Source organism: Lissotriton helveticus, chromosome 5_1 (genome assembly GCF_964261635.1).
Source record: "Lissotriton helveticus chromosome 5_1, aLisHel1.1, whole genome shotgun sequence".
NCBI classification, from domain to species: Eukaryota; Metazoa; Chordata; class Amphibia; order Caudata; family Salamandridae; genus Lissotriton; species Lissotriton helveticus.
In genome coordinates this window covers 821,028,353-821,048,840 of record NC_136065.1, presented here as the reverse complement: position 1 = coordinate 821,048,840, position 20,488 = coordinate 821,028,353, and the positions used below count along the sequence as shown (strand labels likewise).

General features: G+C 42.7%; 1 protein-coding gene across 1 annotated transcript in view; it reads left to right on the top strand.

Annotated features, from left to right (window-relative positions):
* GRID1 (glutamate ionotropic receptor delta type subunit 1) overlaps positions 1–20,488 on the top strand; it is a 2,290,275-nt gene that overhangs the window by 104,694 nt on the left and 2,165,093 nt on the right. The window lies entirely within an intron of this gene.

The following is a 20,488-nucleotide window of genomic DNA, read 5'->3' as shown; positions in this document are numbered from 1 at the left end:
AGCATTAGAGAAGTCCTGGTGGATATAGAGATGTTTTAGATCCTGGGTGCATAAACTGAAAAGGCTAGCTGTCTTCTTTTTTCTTATTTACACTTCTTAGTTTCAGTCTGATGGTGTTCCAAGAACCACCAGAGATGGTGAGCTTGTCTACAAGATAAGTGGGGTTGCTGGTCTTGATGGCTTTACTAAGGATGTAGCTGGTTTTAAAAATGGTGCAGGCCAGCAAAGGGCGCCAAAATGTAATCCGTGATCTGAACCGTATTTGTAGGTAAATAAGAAATGTTCTGCATAATATTATTTTCTATGTATTTCCTACGCTTTTTCCCATTGTCAAAAAAGACATTCCTAACATAGCTGAATTGACTTGATTTCTCATAGATTCTTGCTTTTCTACTTAGCTATTAAGGAAGGTGAAACAGTTACAGGGCCTGCTTTTGAGATCCGTGAGTATGCAGCAAGTCAGAGGATTTGATCTGGTAGGGTTGACTCAACAGTTTATCTTTCAAAAGCGGATAAATCGAGCACTAAGCCTGTGGTGTAGTAGTTGTTCTGCAAAACAAAAGGAGAGTGAGGGAAAGACACTCTTAGTCCCCCAGGGGAATATAATTCATAACAACAAAAGAGTGGCTGAATCAATAGAGACTAAAAAGGAAGAAACACACAAATATTTTTGAAGGACCCTCACTCACCACCTGGGGTGACATGCTTCATCATAGGGTCCCCACCGGAACAACCGAATGCCGTGTGCTACGACGCCTGCGATTGCAGCGGAGCAGGTAAAATGGTGTGAATAAGTGCAAGTGATATGGTGCAAAATTAAGAAGTAACCAGAAGCTACCTGTAAACAGCCTTTATTTCGAGGTGTTCTGGTTGCTGATTAAAAACAAATGACGGATCTAGCCCAGCGAGGTAAATAGGCTCGAAGAACCGTAGGTGTGTAGTGTTAGGTCAGACATGAACATATTTCAGCTTATATAGTGGTGCATGTTTTGCTAAGCATTCATCAGGACCATTCAATCAGTGTGTGTGACCATGGCGGTATACGCGCGCTAAGGCGTACCCTAACCTCTGGTCATGTGTAAGTGGTAAAAAACTCATGGTGTTACCATGAATTACGATCAGCTGGTATTCTCCAGGCCGGTAGTGACCTGTCAAGGAGAGAGGAAGCTCGCTGGGCTAGATCCGTCATTTGTTTTTAATCAGCAACCAGAACACCTCGAAATAAAGGCTGTTTACAGGTAGCTTCTGGTTACTTCTTAATTTTGCACCATATCACTTGCACTTATTCACACCATTTTACCTGCTCCGCTGCAATCGCAGGCGTCGTAGCACACCGGAACGGCATTCGGTTGTTCCGGTGGGGACCCTATGATGAAGCATGTCACCCCAGGTGGTGAGTGAGGGTCCTTCAAAAATATTTGTGTGTTTCTTCCTTTTTAGTCTCTATTGATTCAGCCACTCTTTTGTTGTTATGAAGTAGTAGTTGTTCTGTTTTAAACTTTGAACACCATAGTAATTATTTTCCACTTTATATTTACCACCCTTATTAATATTTATTTTCTTTTGCAGAGGTTCTTTTGTGGTTCTTTCTTTTTTTAGTTTTAGGACAGAAATATTGATGCATTGAACAACCCTATTTTGTGGATGCCACAAAAGGGTTGAGCAACACTAAAGTTAGGACATGGGAACAATCTTAGGTGCCACATTGCACACCTGGTAAATGCTGATTAGGAAGAATTCGTTATTTACTGGGTACATATTGTGTATGCTATTTCGAATATAATATATTTTGCTCTCATTCTGAAATGTACAAACTTGTTTTTTGTGCTACTTGCTTGCACGGTTTTCACCACTGGATGGGGAGACGTGCTTCAGGTGCAAACTCATATGTAGGTGATGCAAAAAGTGTGGGAAAGTGCATTAAAATTCTGCATTAAAGAAAGAAAAGAGGATAGTTAAATCCTCTGGAATAGCACCTTTAAATTAAGGGAGAGTGTCATTCGTGGAATTTGCTGTAGCATATATATGAGAAATTACAGCAAAATCATGAGATATTATGCGGAAATATGCAAGGAGTGGAAATCAACATTAAGCCCTGGTTTCTCAGCCAATGTCACAAGGATTCGGTTTGAGTGAATAAAATAATTCTAAATGCGAATAGCAGCAGACTCTGGCACTTGCTAATATTGTTGTTCCTGTGCTCCCGCAGTAAGATTTTTATTCCATTACTATGCAAACTGGAGTATTCAAGTTCTTTTGATAATTTTGCATCAAAAGAGTCATTTATAAAAAATACTCCTATTATGAGGAGTGAATGCAATTCTGCACAGGCCTACTTTAAATGGGATTAGGGAGTAGGTGACATTTTCTGGGATTAGTGAGGTGAAGCTGTCTAACAAGAAATATCACAAGGATCCATTGTAAAGTTGCCTAGGGTGTTTCTATGTCACATGGTGATGATCATGTCAATGGGGTTTACAGCAAATTCTATTGTTTAAAAAAACAAACTATAATGGGTTAGGAAGTCATTTGACTTCCCTACACACCTGCTGCCTCATTTGGACTTTGTATTAACTAAGCATACCTCCTGCAGTCACTGCTGAAGAAAAATTAAGGGGTCATGTTATTCACTGTGATTAGCTTACTAGGGTCACCTGATACAGTCACATGATTGGAAAGCAACAGTTGATTTGAGCAGCTTCTAGAGATACATTTTCTTTCTGGCCTTTCTGTTTGCCTGCTGCCCCTTGGGCTTTGTGCTGACCACCTAACCAGGTAGTGTGACTTCAGTGTGAGTGACAGCTTTTCTAGTGTTGCTTCAGAGCCATTTGAATATCTTCCTCAGCACCTTCATGGTGTGGAAGCAGGATGCAGTGATAGTGTTGACTTGTGTGGCCATATCTTGTTTACTGTCGATTATTCTCAGATTCCTGGTGGAGGTTCTACATGTGGATGTGGGTCCAAGTTCAGTTGTAGAGCTGTTGGAGACCCATGATGAAGTGGTCTTACTGAAGTTAACTACTTCTGACTTGTTGGTGTTGAGCTTGAGACAGTTGGCTTTCAACCTCGTAGCTATTGCGATCTGTATCTGTTTCTTGTGCTGTGGGTCGTGTCTGAGAGGGAAAGTCTGAGTTGCTTGTGGTCAGCGTCAGAGATGATTTGATGTCATGTGCACAGGTAACGTTATCCTGAGGAATCATGTTGAGTTGAAGAGGGGGGATGAGCAATGAACAATGAGGCACTTCACAGATGGATTTCCAGGCTTCTGAGGAGTAAGGGGCAAGGCTGAAAGCTTGTGTTCTATCCATTAAAAAGGAGCTGATCAAGCAGCGAGTGAGTCCTTGAATGCCAATCTCATGCAGGCACCTGATGAGGCTGGTGTGTGATCAATAATGTAATTTCAGTTGTCATCAGTGGTCTTAGAAATGATATCGTACAACATGTTATGAGTGTTGTAAAATGTGAGGCCATAAGCAGTACATGGCGTGGGCACAAGTTATAGCTGTTTGAGTTAACGATAACTGATATTCATTGTTTTTTTAGTTTAAAATGTAGTGTTTTAACTGAAATTTTTATCTAACGCCACTTTAACATCACTTTCTTTAACCCATGCTTTTTTCAGTGAATTTGTGTTGTGAGGGTTTCTTCTCAGATAAAGTAAGATATTATTTCCATACTTAATTATTATGTCAATTTGACCTTTTTTCCACAAGGCACTGCTTATGACCTCACATATTACATCACTCATGACATTTGGAATGTCATCAGTGATGTCACTGACCATGTCATGAGTGATATAATGTGTGAGGTCATAAGCAGGGCATTGCAGAGGTTTAAGTTTTAGTTCGCTCGGGTAACTATAACTGCTGAATTTCTCTGGTTTTGTTCAAGTGAAATCTGATCCTAACTATAATGTACCTATAAACTTTGTGTTTTTTTAGTGAATATCTATGTTTTTTGTAATTCTATTTCCTAACTATAACATCTCTGTACCCTTAGGTTTTTCAGTGAATTTTTTAAGTTTTTTTAAAATAATTTCCTAAATATAACGTTTTGGTTACCTTTTTTCCCAGTGAATTTCTATGTTTATTTATTCTATTTCATGATTCTAACTATAATGTCCGTGTTACCTTTGTTTTTATCCAATGAATTTCTAAGGGTTTTTGAATTCTATTTGCTAACTGTCACATCCCTGTAGCCATTGATTTTTTCAGTAAATTCTAACTATTTAAAAGCTTTGTTTCCTAACTGTAACCTTTAACTTTGAGAGTGGATGTGTGAGTGGCTATATAGATCTGTGAGTGGATGTGTGAGTGGTTGTATGGGTCTGTGAGTGGGCATGTGAGTGACTATGTGGGTCTATGAGTGAGTGTTTGAGTTCCTGTGTGGATCTGTGAGAGGGTGTACGAGTGCCTTTATGTGTCTGAGAAAAGATTTTAGACATGAAAAATCATCATAATTTATAGAGGTTTCCTTGATATCTAGTATACGCATACATGGAAACTTCTATGTTTAAACAATGCAAAAACTTAAATATTGTTAGACAACACGTGAAAAGAGTCTCTTTCACCACACATGAAAGTCAGAGAGTCAAAAAATCGACCACTCTAGTGTGGGTAAGCCTATTGAATACACTTCACAGCTGTGAGGTGTAAAAATAAAAAATAGCAGAACGCACACATGGCTATGCCCATTTACGAAAGGTGTAATCAGGTGCGGCATGACCAATGCATATTTAAAAGTACTTGACAGGCAACATGGTGACTGTATAAGACTTAATCAAAGCCCATAATTCCTCCGGTTCCTTGATGCCCTGTTCATAGGTGTGATACATGGCTATTCATCTGGCCTTGTTTTGGAGTAAAATAGATTCTATTTATCCAGCTCATCTGTTGGGGAAGGTTACGAACAGTACAGACCATTTACGGCCATTTTCAAAATGGTGCTGTGTGAAGAAATGGTCCAAAAGTGGTGCTCCCAGTGTTTTATGCAAGATCCTGGATCTGTGTTGGAGGATATGATTTTTGATGGGCTTCATGGGTTGGCTAATGTAACATTTGTCGCCAATACAATACACAATATCTTTGGTGTTGCAATTTAAGAATGTATGTTTTTTATGTGTAATTTCATGCACTGTGACTTCCTTGGAATTGAGGTGAAATTGCAGGCCAAACACTGGCCACATTTGTAGTGGCCAGTCACCGGGGGTAATTTAAGAAGGTCAGTTAGATTTCTAGGCTTTGTTTTCCTGCTGGCCCTTGCCAAATGTTGTCATAAATTCTTGCCCCGTCTGAAAGAGAATAGAGGTCTCGGAATCTGAAATGTAGTTAAGATCTTTATATTATTTGCAATGATCTTATTAATCTTGTAGGAAAGATTTGAAAATGTAAGGACATAGGTTGATTTTTGGTGTAAATTATACTGTTTTTAGGGAATGTTTGACAAGGTTCTTGGGGTAACCACATTCAATCAATTTGTTACAGAGAACGGTACCCTTATGGAAAGAGCCGGAATTTCTCCCACACACAGGAAGAGGCTAAACATGCAGCTTCCTCTGTGTGGGAGCTATCCCTTAATCTGTTTCCCTGCCTGCATGAAAGTGGGCAGGGAAACAAATGAAAACTCTGCTCCCAGCAAATGGGAGCAGTTTGACAGCTCCCACTTGCTTGGAGTGGAGTTAGTGTTTGTTCTGACTTGGAAGGAGCTGTCAAAGCTCTTGTCAAGACAGAGCAAACAGCTATGTCCCGGGGCTGGGCATCCTGGGCCATATAGAGACAGCCCTGGGGGTGGCGGTCCCCAGAACCAATAATGGCTCCGGGCTGCTGTGCCGACCCCTCATTCTGTGTTCACGAGTGGCACAAGGGAGGTGGTGGTTCCTGGGGTCATATATAGCCCGGGAGGGGGGCCGCGTGGCTCCTCTCCCAATTTCCTATGTCTCATAGCCCTGCGGAGCTGGTGGTCCCCAGGGTTTCTACAAAGTCCAGGAGGGGGCCATGCGTCCTGTCTCCTTTTATAAAAGTAAAGCCTTGGGCAGTTGGTGGTCTCTGGGGCTTCTAAAAAGCCCAGGAGGGGGGTCCATGCCACCTCTTTACTTTTTTTAAAAAAAAATAAAGCCCCGGGGAGGTGGTGGTCCCTGGGGCTCAAAGAGCCTTAGGACGGGGGCCTTGTGCACCCCTCCTTTTAAAAAAAAATACCTTGGGATCTGCCCACCCAGGGGCTCTTTTCGAAACAAGCGTTGGTGCACGTGCTTGGTTACTTTTTGATTTTTCACCAGAGTCGCACATCCGTCATGATTTTTGGTAAAAACTCAATAATAAAATGCTTTTTTGCTCTAACTGGCGCCGTGCAGCACCCCAGCCCCAAGGCTAAGGTGTCAGGGTATTCCTCACCTCCCCCCTTCACTTCTGGTTGAAGCCGATCAGATCTCAGCAAGAGGGTTAGTAGAGCCTTCACGTAAAGCGCTGCTCATCCTTAATGGTGGAGGAGCGTTACCCAACTGCTCAGAGAAGATGAAAATTAAAATGATAATAAAATAATTGTATCATCTTTTTATTTTTCCATGACTACTGAGCAGAGTCTAGGGTGGCTAGGATCAGACCATGACAGGGCGGAGGAATATTGGACACTGTAAGTGCACATGGTGGTTTGGCCGGTCATCTTAGGTTGGCCAAACTGACATGCGCTTTTAGATTTCCCTAACCCAGCTGTTTTGCACACAAGGGTAGAGAAAAGGCACAGACTCCCTGTGCCTGAGCGAGCATCAGACCAGCCTGTTCAGGCCAATCCTGGTGCTTTTCTCATGCTAGGTATAGCATGAGTGCAACATCTGGATTGGGTAGGAGCCTGTGTTTTGTGTCCCGTGAATTGATGGGATGAGAGGGGCACCGAAGTGGCTGCCAGCGCCAGATAAGTATTTTTTTTAATGTTTTATTATTACCTGCGTGGTGAAGGAACTAATATGTATAGGTGTGTACCCACTTGCGTGGTAAAGACAGCTTTGTACAGGTTGCCTCCCCCCTTCCTGGCATCTTTTGAATGCAGGCAAAAAGCCCATTATAATCTGAGCCGGGCAGTGCTTAATTTGAGCCTGTGGTTTCCAGTGCGCAGCACCGGCACTTAATTGTAAACACCAGCACTTATGACAGCCTGCCACATGGTGGTGCTGTTTGTGTAATTTGGATATAAGTAAAATAACAGTTGTTTATTAGTTCAATATACATTAAAAACAACTAATACAAACCGCCCAAGTCCTTCTTATAGCTTTGGGTGCCTGCAACAGTCTGAATTGTCACACCTATAGGAGTATGATGGTTAAGCGTTGTACTATTACTAGCACTGGCTGCACTGGAGCAGGCAACAGAGTGTGTTGCAGTGTCCTCCTGATGAAGACCCAGGCAGCTATTTTTTTTTAACAATTAAGCTCTAGAGCTGAGTAAATTAGATGAATTCCAAATGATTTGCTTTATCGTTGAGTCACGTAAACCAAGTATGGGCAACAGTCGAAAACATATTCTAATTTAAGCTGACGTTGGAACTTTTTGTTCAAAGCCAACCATGATGGGATGGCTGTGTGATTGTAAATTGTGTTACTGACTTAAAATGCTTCGGGTTGGGTCATATGACTACTCTTAAGTATGAGACTTGCTCTTGGGAACCGCATGAATATTCATGACTTTGAAAAGAAAGAAGATGGACTTTGATTAGTGCGTACGTGTTCCTTTTTAGCCCAGACATGTCTCACAGGGTTAAACACCAGGAGGCATCCAGACTAGAAAGACTGTGTAAAAATAGAGAGGGCAGATGAGGAGGAGGGATGTTTTGTTTATGCCATCCTTTTTAAATATACAACTATAACAACATCTGACTTTCCTAGCTTCAGGCATCTGACAATGAGATGTGTGGATTTTTCAAATATATTTCTCTTTATCTACCGCCCACTTGGTTACTGCGGGGATTTTTCGAGCGCTGTTCAAAGGTTTCTGTCAGGAGATCCTGCAGCTGGGTAAGAGGATTATTGTAATGGGTGATTGTAGTGTTCATGTAGAAGATAATTCCCTTTTTGCATGAAGCCTCTTTAACCTGTCAGAGATCCCGCGATTTTGTCATAATATAGAAGGTTTCGCTCAAAGAGGTTTGGCTTTACCCATGCCGTACTGATTTGAGTAAAATTATATGTTTAATATACTTATGGTGGGGTTTAGCCAGCTTTCGCCATCCATTGATCTATTCTTGTGTCATTTACATTTTTCTTCCACCCAATACGTCCTACGGCATGTGGCAATGGATCAGCCCAATTCAGCCACTGGCAGACGTCAAAGATGGTATTCTGCACTTTCACTACGGGCACATTAACAATCAAAGTGGTTTTCTTCAGTGTCAGGGACTCTTATGGTGATGTGTGCTTTTTGAGACCTAAAAAAGCATTTGCTTTTAGACATTTTTTTTTTACATTGAGGAGGGCACGGCAGCTTCCCCAACAATAAAGTTTAGCAACATACATGACAGAATAAAACAAGCTTTGACAAAGCCAAAAAGCTGGCAGCCACCACCAGACCTATTGGCTTGGCCAATCCTTATTTTGATTACTATTTGCCTTTACATGATATGCCAAGTGACCCCGATTCTGGATGGAGTCAACTTTAGTCCATTTTCATTCAGTCACGCACAATCTTCCAGTGAATTTTCTCCTCGTATTTTTAATTAATATATTATTACAAATATTTAGGTTGATATTGCTAAGGATTTAAATCATTTATAGCACTAATTGTGGGTTATGAAGAGCCCATCTTGGACATTGTGGTTCCTAAAATGCGGGCAAAGTCGATGGCTTTTATGGCTCAGTGGACTAATACATGCAATGCAGAGATTTGTTTTACAATTTGTATCTTAGTGGGTTCATTTGGCCTTAAATCCTCCTGGGGTAAATAAAATGAGTACCACTCAGTTAGGTAACAATATCATTTGTTATTCAGTGACAAAATACCCATTAGTGAATGCGCACTTTACACATGTGGGGGCTCATTTATGAGAGGCTTGCACCGCTGGAGCGTCACTTTTTTTTACGCTCTGGTGGTGCAAGCATCTCAATCATATCTATGAGACGATGCAAAGCCACACTGAGTGGCTTTGCAAGCCTCATAGATTTGGAGTAAGACAAAGCAGTTGCCTTACTCTAGGTCAAGGAGATGCTCCATGGGCGCTGTAGTGGGTGTTCCCATGTGACACCGACGGATTTTGAAGCTGCATCAGAATTAACTAATCATGTAAACTTCGGGCAGAACCAAAACCTTATACTTCCTCAGAGCAGGAGTAACAGTGAGAAATAATTTTATATCTCCTCGTTTTTCCTCTGTCCAAGTGTGCTGCATTCTGCAGCACATATAGAAAGATGAAAAGGCCTCTCTGGATTGTTTTTGTGCAGGAAGGTACCCTTTCCGGCACATATATAATCCTGCGTGCTACAGAGGAAATGCAATGGAGGACATTTCAATGTGAAAGGGTAGGATTGCACAGTATTTATGAAATAGTGTCCGTTCCTGTATTTTCCCCCTGAACTGGTGTTCAGTTTGTTGTGTACATTGGCACTAGACAGCAAATTGAGCACCAGTGCAGGAGGAAAGTACAGGAATGCACCTATATTATAAACACAGTGCATTCCTGCCCTTTCACATTGCTGTAGTGTGGTGCAGCAAGAAGACTTGTGGAGCTGAGCTATTCCAATTCCTTATAAATTAGGACTCTGGGGCTTTTTTAATGTCCTACATTGTGAGAAGCAATCCTTGATGCTCTCCTAAAATTGTGAGGTCAAGTTAAATAGGGTCTAGGGCAACCTGTGCAGTGAGAGACGCATCAAAAATACAACCTGAAGTAAACATTATGAATACTACATAGAAGTTGGGGCTAAAATGTTGAATGGTGACCTTTTAGTACTTTCTTATATTGGGGGTGGTCAAAGGTTTATCATTTTTTTTGTCAATTGAATATTACTTATCTATGTTACTATCCTTAAGTACATGTCCATCCATGTAAATAAGAAGGAGTAAAGCCCTTAAGACACAATGTATATGATTGAAAGGTTTCAATTCATGGTGCATTAATACCTATCATGTTTTCAAACCTGCGAAATCTCATTATTTATTTATCATCCAGTTCCTGTCAAACAGCCACCCTTTCCGGTTGTTGTAAGATGCGTGTAAGCTACTCCTTACCTAAGGCTCCTGGCTGTAATTGGTTGGACTCCTGCACTGTTGGCCCTTAAGAAACTGACGGTGTTACCAGGTGGTTGTATATTGCTAACTACCACCAAGCCAAAAGTACTCTAGGGCTCGAGGGTGGGATTTCATCTGCCACCATCGCAGAGCGGCCAACTTTTAAACATTTTTGACTGTGTTAGCAGAGGAGGTGGGACTTTGGTGCACGTCTACCATCATGTGATATTGGCTTCTCACTGGGTGATCGTGTGAAGGGAACTGATATCGTGTGACACACAGTGGCACTGTGTGTGTTGGCATGCCTACACTGTGCACTGGACACCCCAATGACCAAGCCCACGATGCACTCTGACTTAAAATGCAGTACCAGATTCCCATCGCTGTGTGATACCCATTCCGTTCAGTGCTAATTTGACCTTGTGATTTATAGAGCTTGGCAAAAACCACTTAATTGCCCACACTTGATGGCCAATTGTGTTGGCATATCAGCACTGTGCATTGGGTCCCCAATGAAAAAGCCCATGGTGCGCTCTGCACTAATATGCAGTACCAGGTTCCTACTGTTGTGTCATGCCCACTGCATTTGGTGCTTAGTTTGACCCTGTTTCCGAAGCTCAGCACAGGCACTTGATTGACATCACTGGGGCTTGTAACGTTCTGCCAAATGGTGGCACTGTCTGTCTAATTTAAATATGGGCACAACATAGTTTTTTAATAATTCAATATACATTAAAAATTACTATTGCCTGCCGTCCAAACCGTTCTTAAAGCTCTGGGGGCCTGGAATAGTCTGAATTGTCTCACTTGTATAAGTGTGATGGCTATTAGTTGTGTTGGTCAGTGGCGTAACAGAGGCCCCTGCGGCCCCCGCAGTGTGGGGGGCCCCCCAAGCTTCAGGGGGCCCCCTCAGCACAGTACTCTGTCTGGAGAGCTCCCAATTTAGTCCGGAGGGGGCCCCTCCACGTAACTTGCAGGGAGCCCCCTAAAGTTTTGTTATGCCAGTGCTGTTGGCAAGCTGTAGTGGCTTCCTTATGAGGGTCCTGGCACTTATTTTTTTACAATGACCCCCATCCACCTCACAGAAAGAGTCACAAGCTGTCTAGGCCACATCTTGCGGATGTGAGAGGATTTCATTGTCATTGTCAGTTGTCCTTTTAGGGCTAATTTGCAGTGTTCTGAGCACTTGTTCCTTTCACACATAAAAATACCAGCCTGACATTTATGCTTCTGTTTGGTCTGCACCATGCCCGGATCCTGATTTCCCTCTGCTTTTGTTCACCCCTCCCTTTTTCCACTTAGCCTATACTTATCCCTTTGCGCTTCCTGCAGAGCAACAAACGCAATGCCAGCGTATCGCCACTGCGGCCAGTCACAAAGGACCGTGAAAAGGCAGTTGAGAGTGTCTGGGAAAATTCTGTGAGCAACTGCTGGGCGGGCTTTCCCCTAAAGGCAGTTCCCTTAGCCGGTTAATGTCATGGAATATAAATATAATATGTGATACTTCCGTTTATGGCAGGCATGACATTTTTGTAATCTCCCTGAATGTCCCTTCCCCTTTCATGTTATTAATCTCTAAATAACCATATGAAAAGTGCAATTCAACTCTCAAAACTGTGCATTTCTTCTGGAACATGGTTTTTAGGTTAACTGAAGGCCTACGTTTTGTTTTTTCGTCTCCCGAATAGATATGAGTCAGAGCAATACGGCTGCGTGTTCCAGGGGTGGTGACATCTGCACCCGTTGGTTGCACGCAGTGGAAAGGGACTTATTTTTCAATTTCAGCCTTTGATCCAGAACAAGTGATGGAAAGCATGAAATGGCTGAAAGAATGAGGAAGAGAATGGTTTGAAAACAATGACAAAGGGAGAAAACAGGAATGAAAATTAACTTGCACGATTTAGACAGGAAGTGGAGGGTGGCGGAACAAAAAGTCATGAGGGGGGATTTAGATTTGACAACTTTGGTGTGCAGCATCCTAAGCATGCAGTGGGCTCCTGAGAAAAACGTTGGGCATCTGCACTCTTTAATTTGAAAAAAAAAAAATGAGGATTGCGGAAGAGTTATAAAATGGTTGCCATTAGGGTGATTGATAGGCACTGTTTTCATAATTTAATGTTTCCGCTACCCCACTGTAAGAGACCTAGCCTTTTGACAATCTATGCTCAATTGTGTGTGACAAACATTATGAGATACAGTAAGTTTCAGCCAGAACTTTGTCCATACCAGGTTTGTAATTGACTGAGTTTTGTAGATGTTGTAAATAGTCAATAAGACATTGTGGACAAGTTGAGTTGAATTGAATCAGAAAATGTGCAGTATAAAGTGAGAGCCATTTAGTCATACTGGTGTTTGAGTCCTGATGTGAGGACCAGGGGTACCCAGAAAACATATTTTTCTTTTGGGATTGTGTTAGGAGTTGCCCTGTTTGATGCAAGGCTGATCATGCCAGGAAGAGCCTAGAGAAAGACACTATCTGTTAGCTGAATATAGTGAGTTCCAGGATTGAACAATTTCGGCCTCCATAGCCATTGATGGGAGTCTCCGACATCCATTTCCCAAAGAGACAGACAGAATGAGACCCTTTTGTTCCTCCCGTCTTCATCACACATGTTGTTTGTTTAACGTTGTTAATGAAGACCTTGACATCTCAATGATTGGTTGACCAACCTTTGTGCATCCAAAATGACTGAGTAGTCGGATGTGGAGCAGTCTGTCTCATGTCGGCTACCACTTATGTGGGATCCCAGCAAGCCGCAGTATGCTGGCCAGGGTAAGCTGAAGTATCAATGACCTTCCCCAGTTTCCGAACCGACGCATTGCCTAAGACTCATCGTCCCCGAGCATTGACACAGCAGTGGGTCTGTGTGACTCCTATATTCAGCCTGTGCTCCATTGCGGCTAGACTGAACTTTTGGATTTGCACTGGTCAAGCACGGCCAGATAGTCGCAATACATTTTGATTTAAACTTGAAAAACTCATATCTTGACTTGTGTATGTTGTATTTTCACTGTTTTACTGGAAGAGGTGTGGTGCAGTGGCCAGGACGGCTGACTCTGGAACACAGGGCTCACAGTTCGATTGCCGCTGGCAGGTTAGCCCAGCACCATGTGACTCTGGGCAATAGCTCGCTTAATCTTCCCGATGGCCTCCAGCTCCTTGAGACACTTAGGGGTGATTAGTTTGCTCTTTACAAATACCGGGCTATTATTTATTAATGTTACTGTGTGTGTGTCACATTGCCTGTTTAGTTTAGCCTGACTGCTCTGTGCCAAGCTAACAGAGTGTGGGCATAGGTAAAGTTTTACTGTGTACTACATTTACCCAGACTAGGAGTGTGGTTCCTGCTTGGACACTGCATACCTCTGCCAACCAGAAACCCAATTTCTAACACCTCCTTACAAACCTAAGATGAACACTAATGATTTATGTCATCTGAATGATGATTTTTGTTCCCTACAGTCATTTCAGCGGACTTATTTATTTATTTAAAGTATGCACCTAACATTAGATAGAAGGGCTCAGTTCAAAGTGTTTAGATATGCGTGTACTTAACACCCTTTATGATATTTACTATTACATGCTGGAACTACTTTATCATCCCTTGACTCACACTGTGATTTGGCCCAAAATACTTCCCACAGAGGCAACTCATAAAATACTCAGAGATCTGATTCTAGTGCTAGATATATTAACATTAGAAAAAAGTGTTTTCCAAATTGCCATTTTCTCTGAATCACAATTGGGAAATCGTTATTCCTAATGTATAAAACTTTTATTTTTAAATGACAGATTCCTAGTGGGTCACACGTTCACGTACCTCATGAATATTAATAAGGTAGGTTGCAGTTTGCAACCCATTTGAAATGATCGCCATCACAGTGATGGTGACCTGGTGGGGCCAGCAGATCACCCTGTCTCTGATTGCTTCTAAATAAAGTTTTTTTTTAAATGTAGTCCGTTTTTCTAAAAGATTAGATATATTTTCAAAAACAATGGAATGTTTAGCTTCATTTTTTAGCACTCTCAAAGGGGTACCATATGGATACCTACCCATTTGCGCGCAAGATACCACCTATTTTGAATTGGTGGTAAAATGCTAATTTTTTGAGACCAGAATTCGGTCACAAAACATCAATACATGTCACTGCAATTCGGTACTTGGAAGGAATGCCCTAAACAGGCCTTTTCCAAATTTCTAAGTGCACCCCAAAGTGCAATCGTGTTTGTACATTGAAATAAGCACGTTGGTGGTCACAAGTGTCCCGATTCCACGAATCGGGCCATTGGTGACTTCAAAAATTCTTCGTACTTCTGGCCCCTAGTAGGTTATTTCATGAACCCAAAGTCCCTTCTACATAGGGATAAAGAGGCTGCCACACCCTCTAGTCTTCCGTTTCTTATGCCTTTTCACATCAGGAGAACGTTTAGATTAGCTGACAATTGTGAAATACAGGGAAGTCAGGAAATGTGTGGAGCGATGCAGGGCACTACTGACCACCTCTTTCCCAGTCATTAAATGGCGTTTAAGCTTATTTTCTTTGCACCGCAACTGAGGAGAAAGATGGAGAACAAGGATGTTCTAGGGCTGAGGCAAGCAACATTATTGTTGGCTGCAGGAACACCCCTGCATGCTACACTTGCAGGGGTAGAGAACATGTGACATAAGTTTATGCCTAGGTGGAAAGACCCACTGCCCACTACTTCTGCATCCCCATACCATTGATTCCTCTTGTTACCCAAGCCTCTGTGTTGCTAAGGTGGATGAAAATATATTTGGTCAGGGCTGATGCAGCAGGGTTATTCTCCTGCTCCACAGGGTCAGCCCTGCAGCTCCCCTGGTCTCGGACAACACCAGGACGGTAGCTGTGGTAGGGGATAGTTTGTCTGAAATGGCAGTTACTGGCATACCAAATACTTTCATCCAGTTCAACTCAGGGAGGCTGACACACTTTGCGCCGTTATGAGACATCCACTTTTATTTACCACTAGCCATCCTATCAGAACAGCGTGACTATTTGTTTTTCCTGACCACACCTGAAAGAAAGGAGCACTAATTCTGGTATATTGTTGTGACTGCACAATATCATGGCTTCCATATGATGTGCGCGAAAAATTACATGAAAATATGCATAACAACATGAAACGCAACATTGGCATTTGGCGCTATATTTTAGCATGAAATGTGCCCTTGCATTCACTTGGATCAATGAACAACAGCCACTTGCATTCAATCACTCGCATTCCTGTGCACTTGCAGTAAATTTGTACCGTAAAGTGCGCTAATTGCCCAACTTGGTATCATTGCGTTATTTCAGGAATTGCTTTAAAAACTCTAAAACAGCTTCTAATTAGGAATTTGAAATGATAATTTCATCCACGATTCACAGTAAATTGTTTAGAGTCTATAATCACAGACAACCTAACTTTCCTGGTTAGCAGGGAGACAATCAGCGGAGGCTCCTATGCTAAGGCAGAGGAGTGTCACCCCACTGCTGTACAAGCAGTTTAAAAAGGAAAACTGAAATGATAATTACTAATATTATTATCATTTTAGTTTTCCTTCCTACTTAGGTGCGGGCGGGTGGGGCTGGGCTGGCCAGAGTTGGGGCAAGGGGGAGGAGTGTTTAACACACTCTGAAGTGCGCAGGACGGTTTGGCCGGCCCAAGAGTCCTGCGTATTTTGCATGTTCCCCACCAGGCTGCATTACACAACCTGGTTGGGAATATGCACAGCCTCCCTGTCCCCATCTGAGTGCTGAACCACGGCGCTCAGACCAATCACAACGCTGCTGCTAAAAGGCAGTGTAGTGATTGGCAGGGGATTCTGGGACGCTATGTGCTTCCTGTCGCAGCGCAAACAAGACGGAGGAGAGGCAGTGGCCAGCGGCACCAAGGTAAGTCTGTTAATTTATTTTTATCATCCTCATCTTCTAACCCCCTTCCCACCAACCCCATTCAGTAGCAGCCGCTTCTGGAGACAGTGCACACATATGCTTTTACTATGTCGCCAACATTCAGATACACGTAAGGTGTTATGAATGTGCGGTGCTTGTTTGGCATACAATGTCAGATAGCTCTGTCAAGTCAATCATAATAAGCTTGACTACTCTCTGTGGCCGTGTGCCTCATTTTTGACAGGCCACACGTGCTTGAAGTGTCCGTGATCACAAAAAATTCGCCCAGCCCCCGTTACTTCTGATGGAGGCAGCATGAGTACTTTGGACGCTTGGGGTCTAGTTCTCTGTGTGTTTTCAATGCAAGTGCAGAAGTTTCTAGAGGTTTGTAGGGAACTTACTACAGGTCAAATCACACTCAGACTGGTATGGCACTCATCCAGCCATTGAATGAATGCACTTTGTCTAATTTCAACTATGATATACACCATGTAAGAGTCTAAATCAATGTATATATATTCCCTCAAAGCACTTATATGGATTTCCTATATAAACTCAATTCTTACAAATAACCAATAAATTATACATATTTTCATAAAAATAGTTACACTGATTTTGATTTTGTGTGATGAATTGTCAGCTCTGACACGTATTCCTTGTCACCTCTCTCTTGACCGTAAGGATCTCCTTGCGGGACCTTGAAATTTAACCCTGGCAGGGTAGTTCTTGTTTCTATTCAGTTACTCACCCAGCCTTGGTCCTACTGACTTGGCACAGTGTAGCTGCATTTTGTGCGACCCGGATAAACAACAAAAAAGCATGACCCACATGTAAGGACCAGGAGCAGCTCGCACGAGTGCCTGGGCGATTTGGGTTTTGAAGGCATCTGCTTTCATCACAGCATAGTCAACCCCATTCTCACATCTTGTCCTCAGCCACTTGTTCTCTACATTCCTTTGATTCTGGTCCAGACTCGTGATGGGCGGGTGGTCAAGCTTCTGCTGAAAGTAAAGGTGATCCTAGCAAGCTTATACCCTTAGAACTTGGTCGGTGAATGTTCACAACCTGCTAATCATGCTGAGGGATAATCCTGCTAGGTCTGACTCCATCTTTCATTCTTCTAACCTAGCCCATTTGAGTAGCATTGGGTGGGACAGTGAACCTTTTCTGTGAAATTCAGTGTTTGCCCACTATATAACTTACCTGTTGTCATTAGTTGTATCCCTTTGAAGGTGCCTAAGACATTCTCTGTGATTGAACTTCATTTCTTGGTTTGTGGTGTTGGCAGACTGGTGGCATCAAAGAGAACCCAGCAGACCCTTTATGGCTTGGTTTTTGTTATGACAAAGTACTACAGAACGTTGGCCTGAATCTGTGGAGCCCGATTGTGCAAGGAGTTCAGTTTTTGTGTGAGTTGCACATGTGCCGCCAATGGACTGAAACCCATTCTTGAGGCTGTACAAGTAAGAGTGAAGTTATTCATTGTGTAAGTTGCATAAATGAATTGCGAGGTTTATTATTCGTGCTTTCATTGTGGGCTCTTTTGAGATCATTCGGCCCAGAACTTGGGAGTTATTCCTTTTTAAGTTCTAAAATGCACTCTTTTATGCCTTTTCCTGTTTAACAGCCTCAAACTGAGGAGTGGGTGTGAATATTCACTGAAACTGGGTTCAGCTTCCTGCTGACGTGTCCACAATTTACAGGCATGAAAACATGTCCACGAGGCACATGCACGTCTGCCAGAAGATTTTGCCAGGCCTACGTCAAAAACGTCATGGTGAGCCCACACTACAAAAAAACACATGTTCTGGGTGAAAACACAGCAGCCGGCACTACTGAGTAATTTTAGCTGATTTAGCTGCTTTGTTACTTAAAAAAAACAGCCCAATCTATAAATTGAATTTGCAGCATGCCAGACCTTTCTGATGGCCCCGGAAGCATTCAATGTATCATCACCCCCAGAGGTGGGATCGATCACCCATACCATTCACACTAGTCGAGCCGAAATACTGCTGCACATTTCTTTGCCCTCTGATTTATGTTGCTTTCTGCGAACAAACAATATATTTATCTTTTTTTGCCACAAACTCGGAGTCCTTCTAAATTCTCTGGGGTTGCTCTGTTATTTCCTGTTGAAAGTCTGGGAACCCAAATTAAAAGGAACGTTTCACACCAGCCCAGCCCCAGAATCACATATCATGTATTCTTTTCTGTGTGTTTTTAGTGACACAATCTGTTCCTATGGCACTAAATTGCTATGCTTCTGTGTCCTCGATAAAGGTTTAATTGCACTGCAAGGGTTCAAATTAATACCAGGAGGTGTGGGGCGTACTGGTGTGGCAAATATCCCCTATTCTGACTTTTTCTGGGAAAATAGGAATTGCATATAATTATGCATTTTCCTCACTGAATTACACATGTAACAGAATTTACCACGTGTGGTTTCCCCCAATAAATTTCGTCACTTTTGATGTTCTAAAACTTTTAGGCGGACAATTGCGATATTGCGTTTTTTAACTGCTGGTGTTGGAATTGTATTTCTTGTGCAAATCGGGTTTTTCAAAAGATCAGAAGAATTTAGCTACAAACATGTAACTGGGGCCCGAGTCCGCGTGGGCCGCCCACATTTTAATTCACGGAGACCTCGTTGTTTTTCCTTCCCTTGCACAAACCCACAGAAGACAGACATTTTAGCATTTCTATTGCATTTGCCGTCCCTGTTTGCTGGCGGGCTCCATTTTTCGTGGAGGCGTGACAACAGATCCTTTCTCGACCCTGTGGAGAGAGCAGCGCCAGTGATTCATGTGTCTATAATCTCCACTAAGCCACTAATGGCCGCCTCTTGCCACCGCCCTCTCAGGCGGAGGTCAAGTGGGAATTCTGGCTTACAGAAGAGTTACAAACTGCAGCTATAAAGTGGATGGGCTACTGATAGATACGGTTATTGATCACTTTAAGATGCAGACTGTGCATTACCTACACTAGGGCATTTACAAGGGACTCCTTTATTTATATATTCATGTATTTAATTGTTTATGCATGCATTTCATTAATTATTTATACATGTATTTATGTATGCATTTATCTATTTATTTAATTGTTTTCTTCATTGTTTTGTATAAAGCCAGAAAGATTTCTTCAGCCACTTCACAGCTCTCATAGCCTGGGCATAACAGGTGTCGTGACACAGAAGAATGATGAAAGAAAGTGGGGGGTGGTAGAACAGAGTGTGAGGAACCGGGCGGTACGGCGCGGCACGGTGATGTAGTGGGCTATTGTGATGAATGGACCAAATGGTTAAGCGAGGGAAACACAACAAAGGTGAATGGATGGAAAATAACAGCGATGGAGTCGAAGACAGAGGGGAGTTTGGGAATTGGGCACAAAGATGTTGGGTGCAGGGGTAGTAGGCAAGGTCGCACAAATAGAAGGCCAATATAATACAACAAAAAATCGAGTATCAGTATGATTGTTTATTGCTGCTAATATAACCGGTTGATGATCTTTAAATGAGCTGAAGCCTCTCAGCCTCCGTCTCTTCGCCACAGAGGTATTAAAGGGTAAGCTCACCCCTTCAGCAGGGGTGAGTTTCCACAGTTTCTTGTGCGAGTGTCATCACAGAAGGTGGGCACGTATGTTAATCAGATACATATTGCCACACACATTATTTTCCTTGGAAAATCAATGAGATCCCACCTCGTCGCCTAGTGGATGTAATGGTGGAGCTTGGATGGTTGTATGACGGCACAGCCATTCAGTTGCAACGCATGCCTTTACCACACATGCATTACAACGCAAATACCTTTACCACGTATAACTTTTACCACACAGTTCTTTTATTATCACGCATGCCTTTACAACAATTTTTGTTGTAAAGGCATCTGTGGTAAAGCCCTATACGTGATACATTTTTCTCTCCCACCAGCCCTTAAACCGGCCCCTGTTACCCCCTCCACCCCCAGCTCCCAGGCCTCATTAAAACATTTAACCCCTGACTTTTGCCCTAAAAGTTCATCCCAGCACGCCTCCCTGACTTGGCCCCAATGCCTTTTTAAAATAACCGACCCGATCCCTGCCCTAAGCCCCAAGACTGAACCCAGCACAATCCCCCCTCCCTGAGCCCTTTTTAATAATTATCCAACCCCTGAAACCGCCGTACCAGGTACATTTTAGTACTAAATAACCCCCATTCTAAAGCCCTATATCAAGGCCCAATCCCCCTTACTTTTACGGGACGACGAGGCTCCTCTTCTCAGGCGAGCCATGACACAGATCATCAGAAGGAAGCGGAAGGCTCTCCCTTTCCTCTGATGAAACCACCATGCCAATACCTTTACCAGAACGACCGAAACGATGCCGATAGCACCAGTCAGTTACTCACA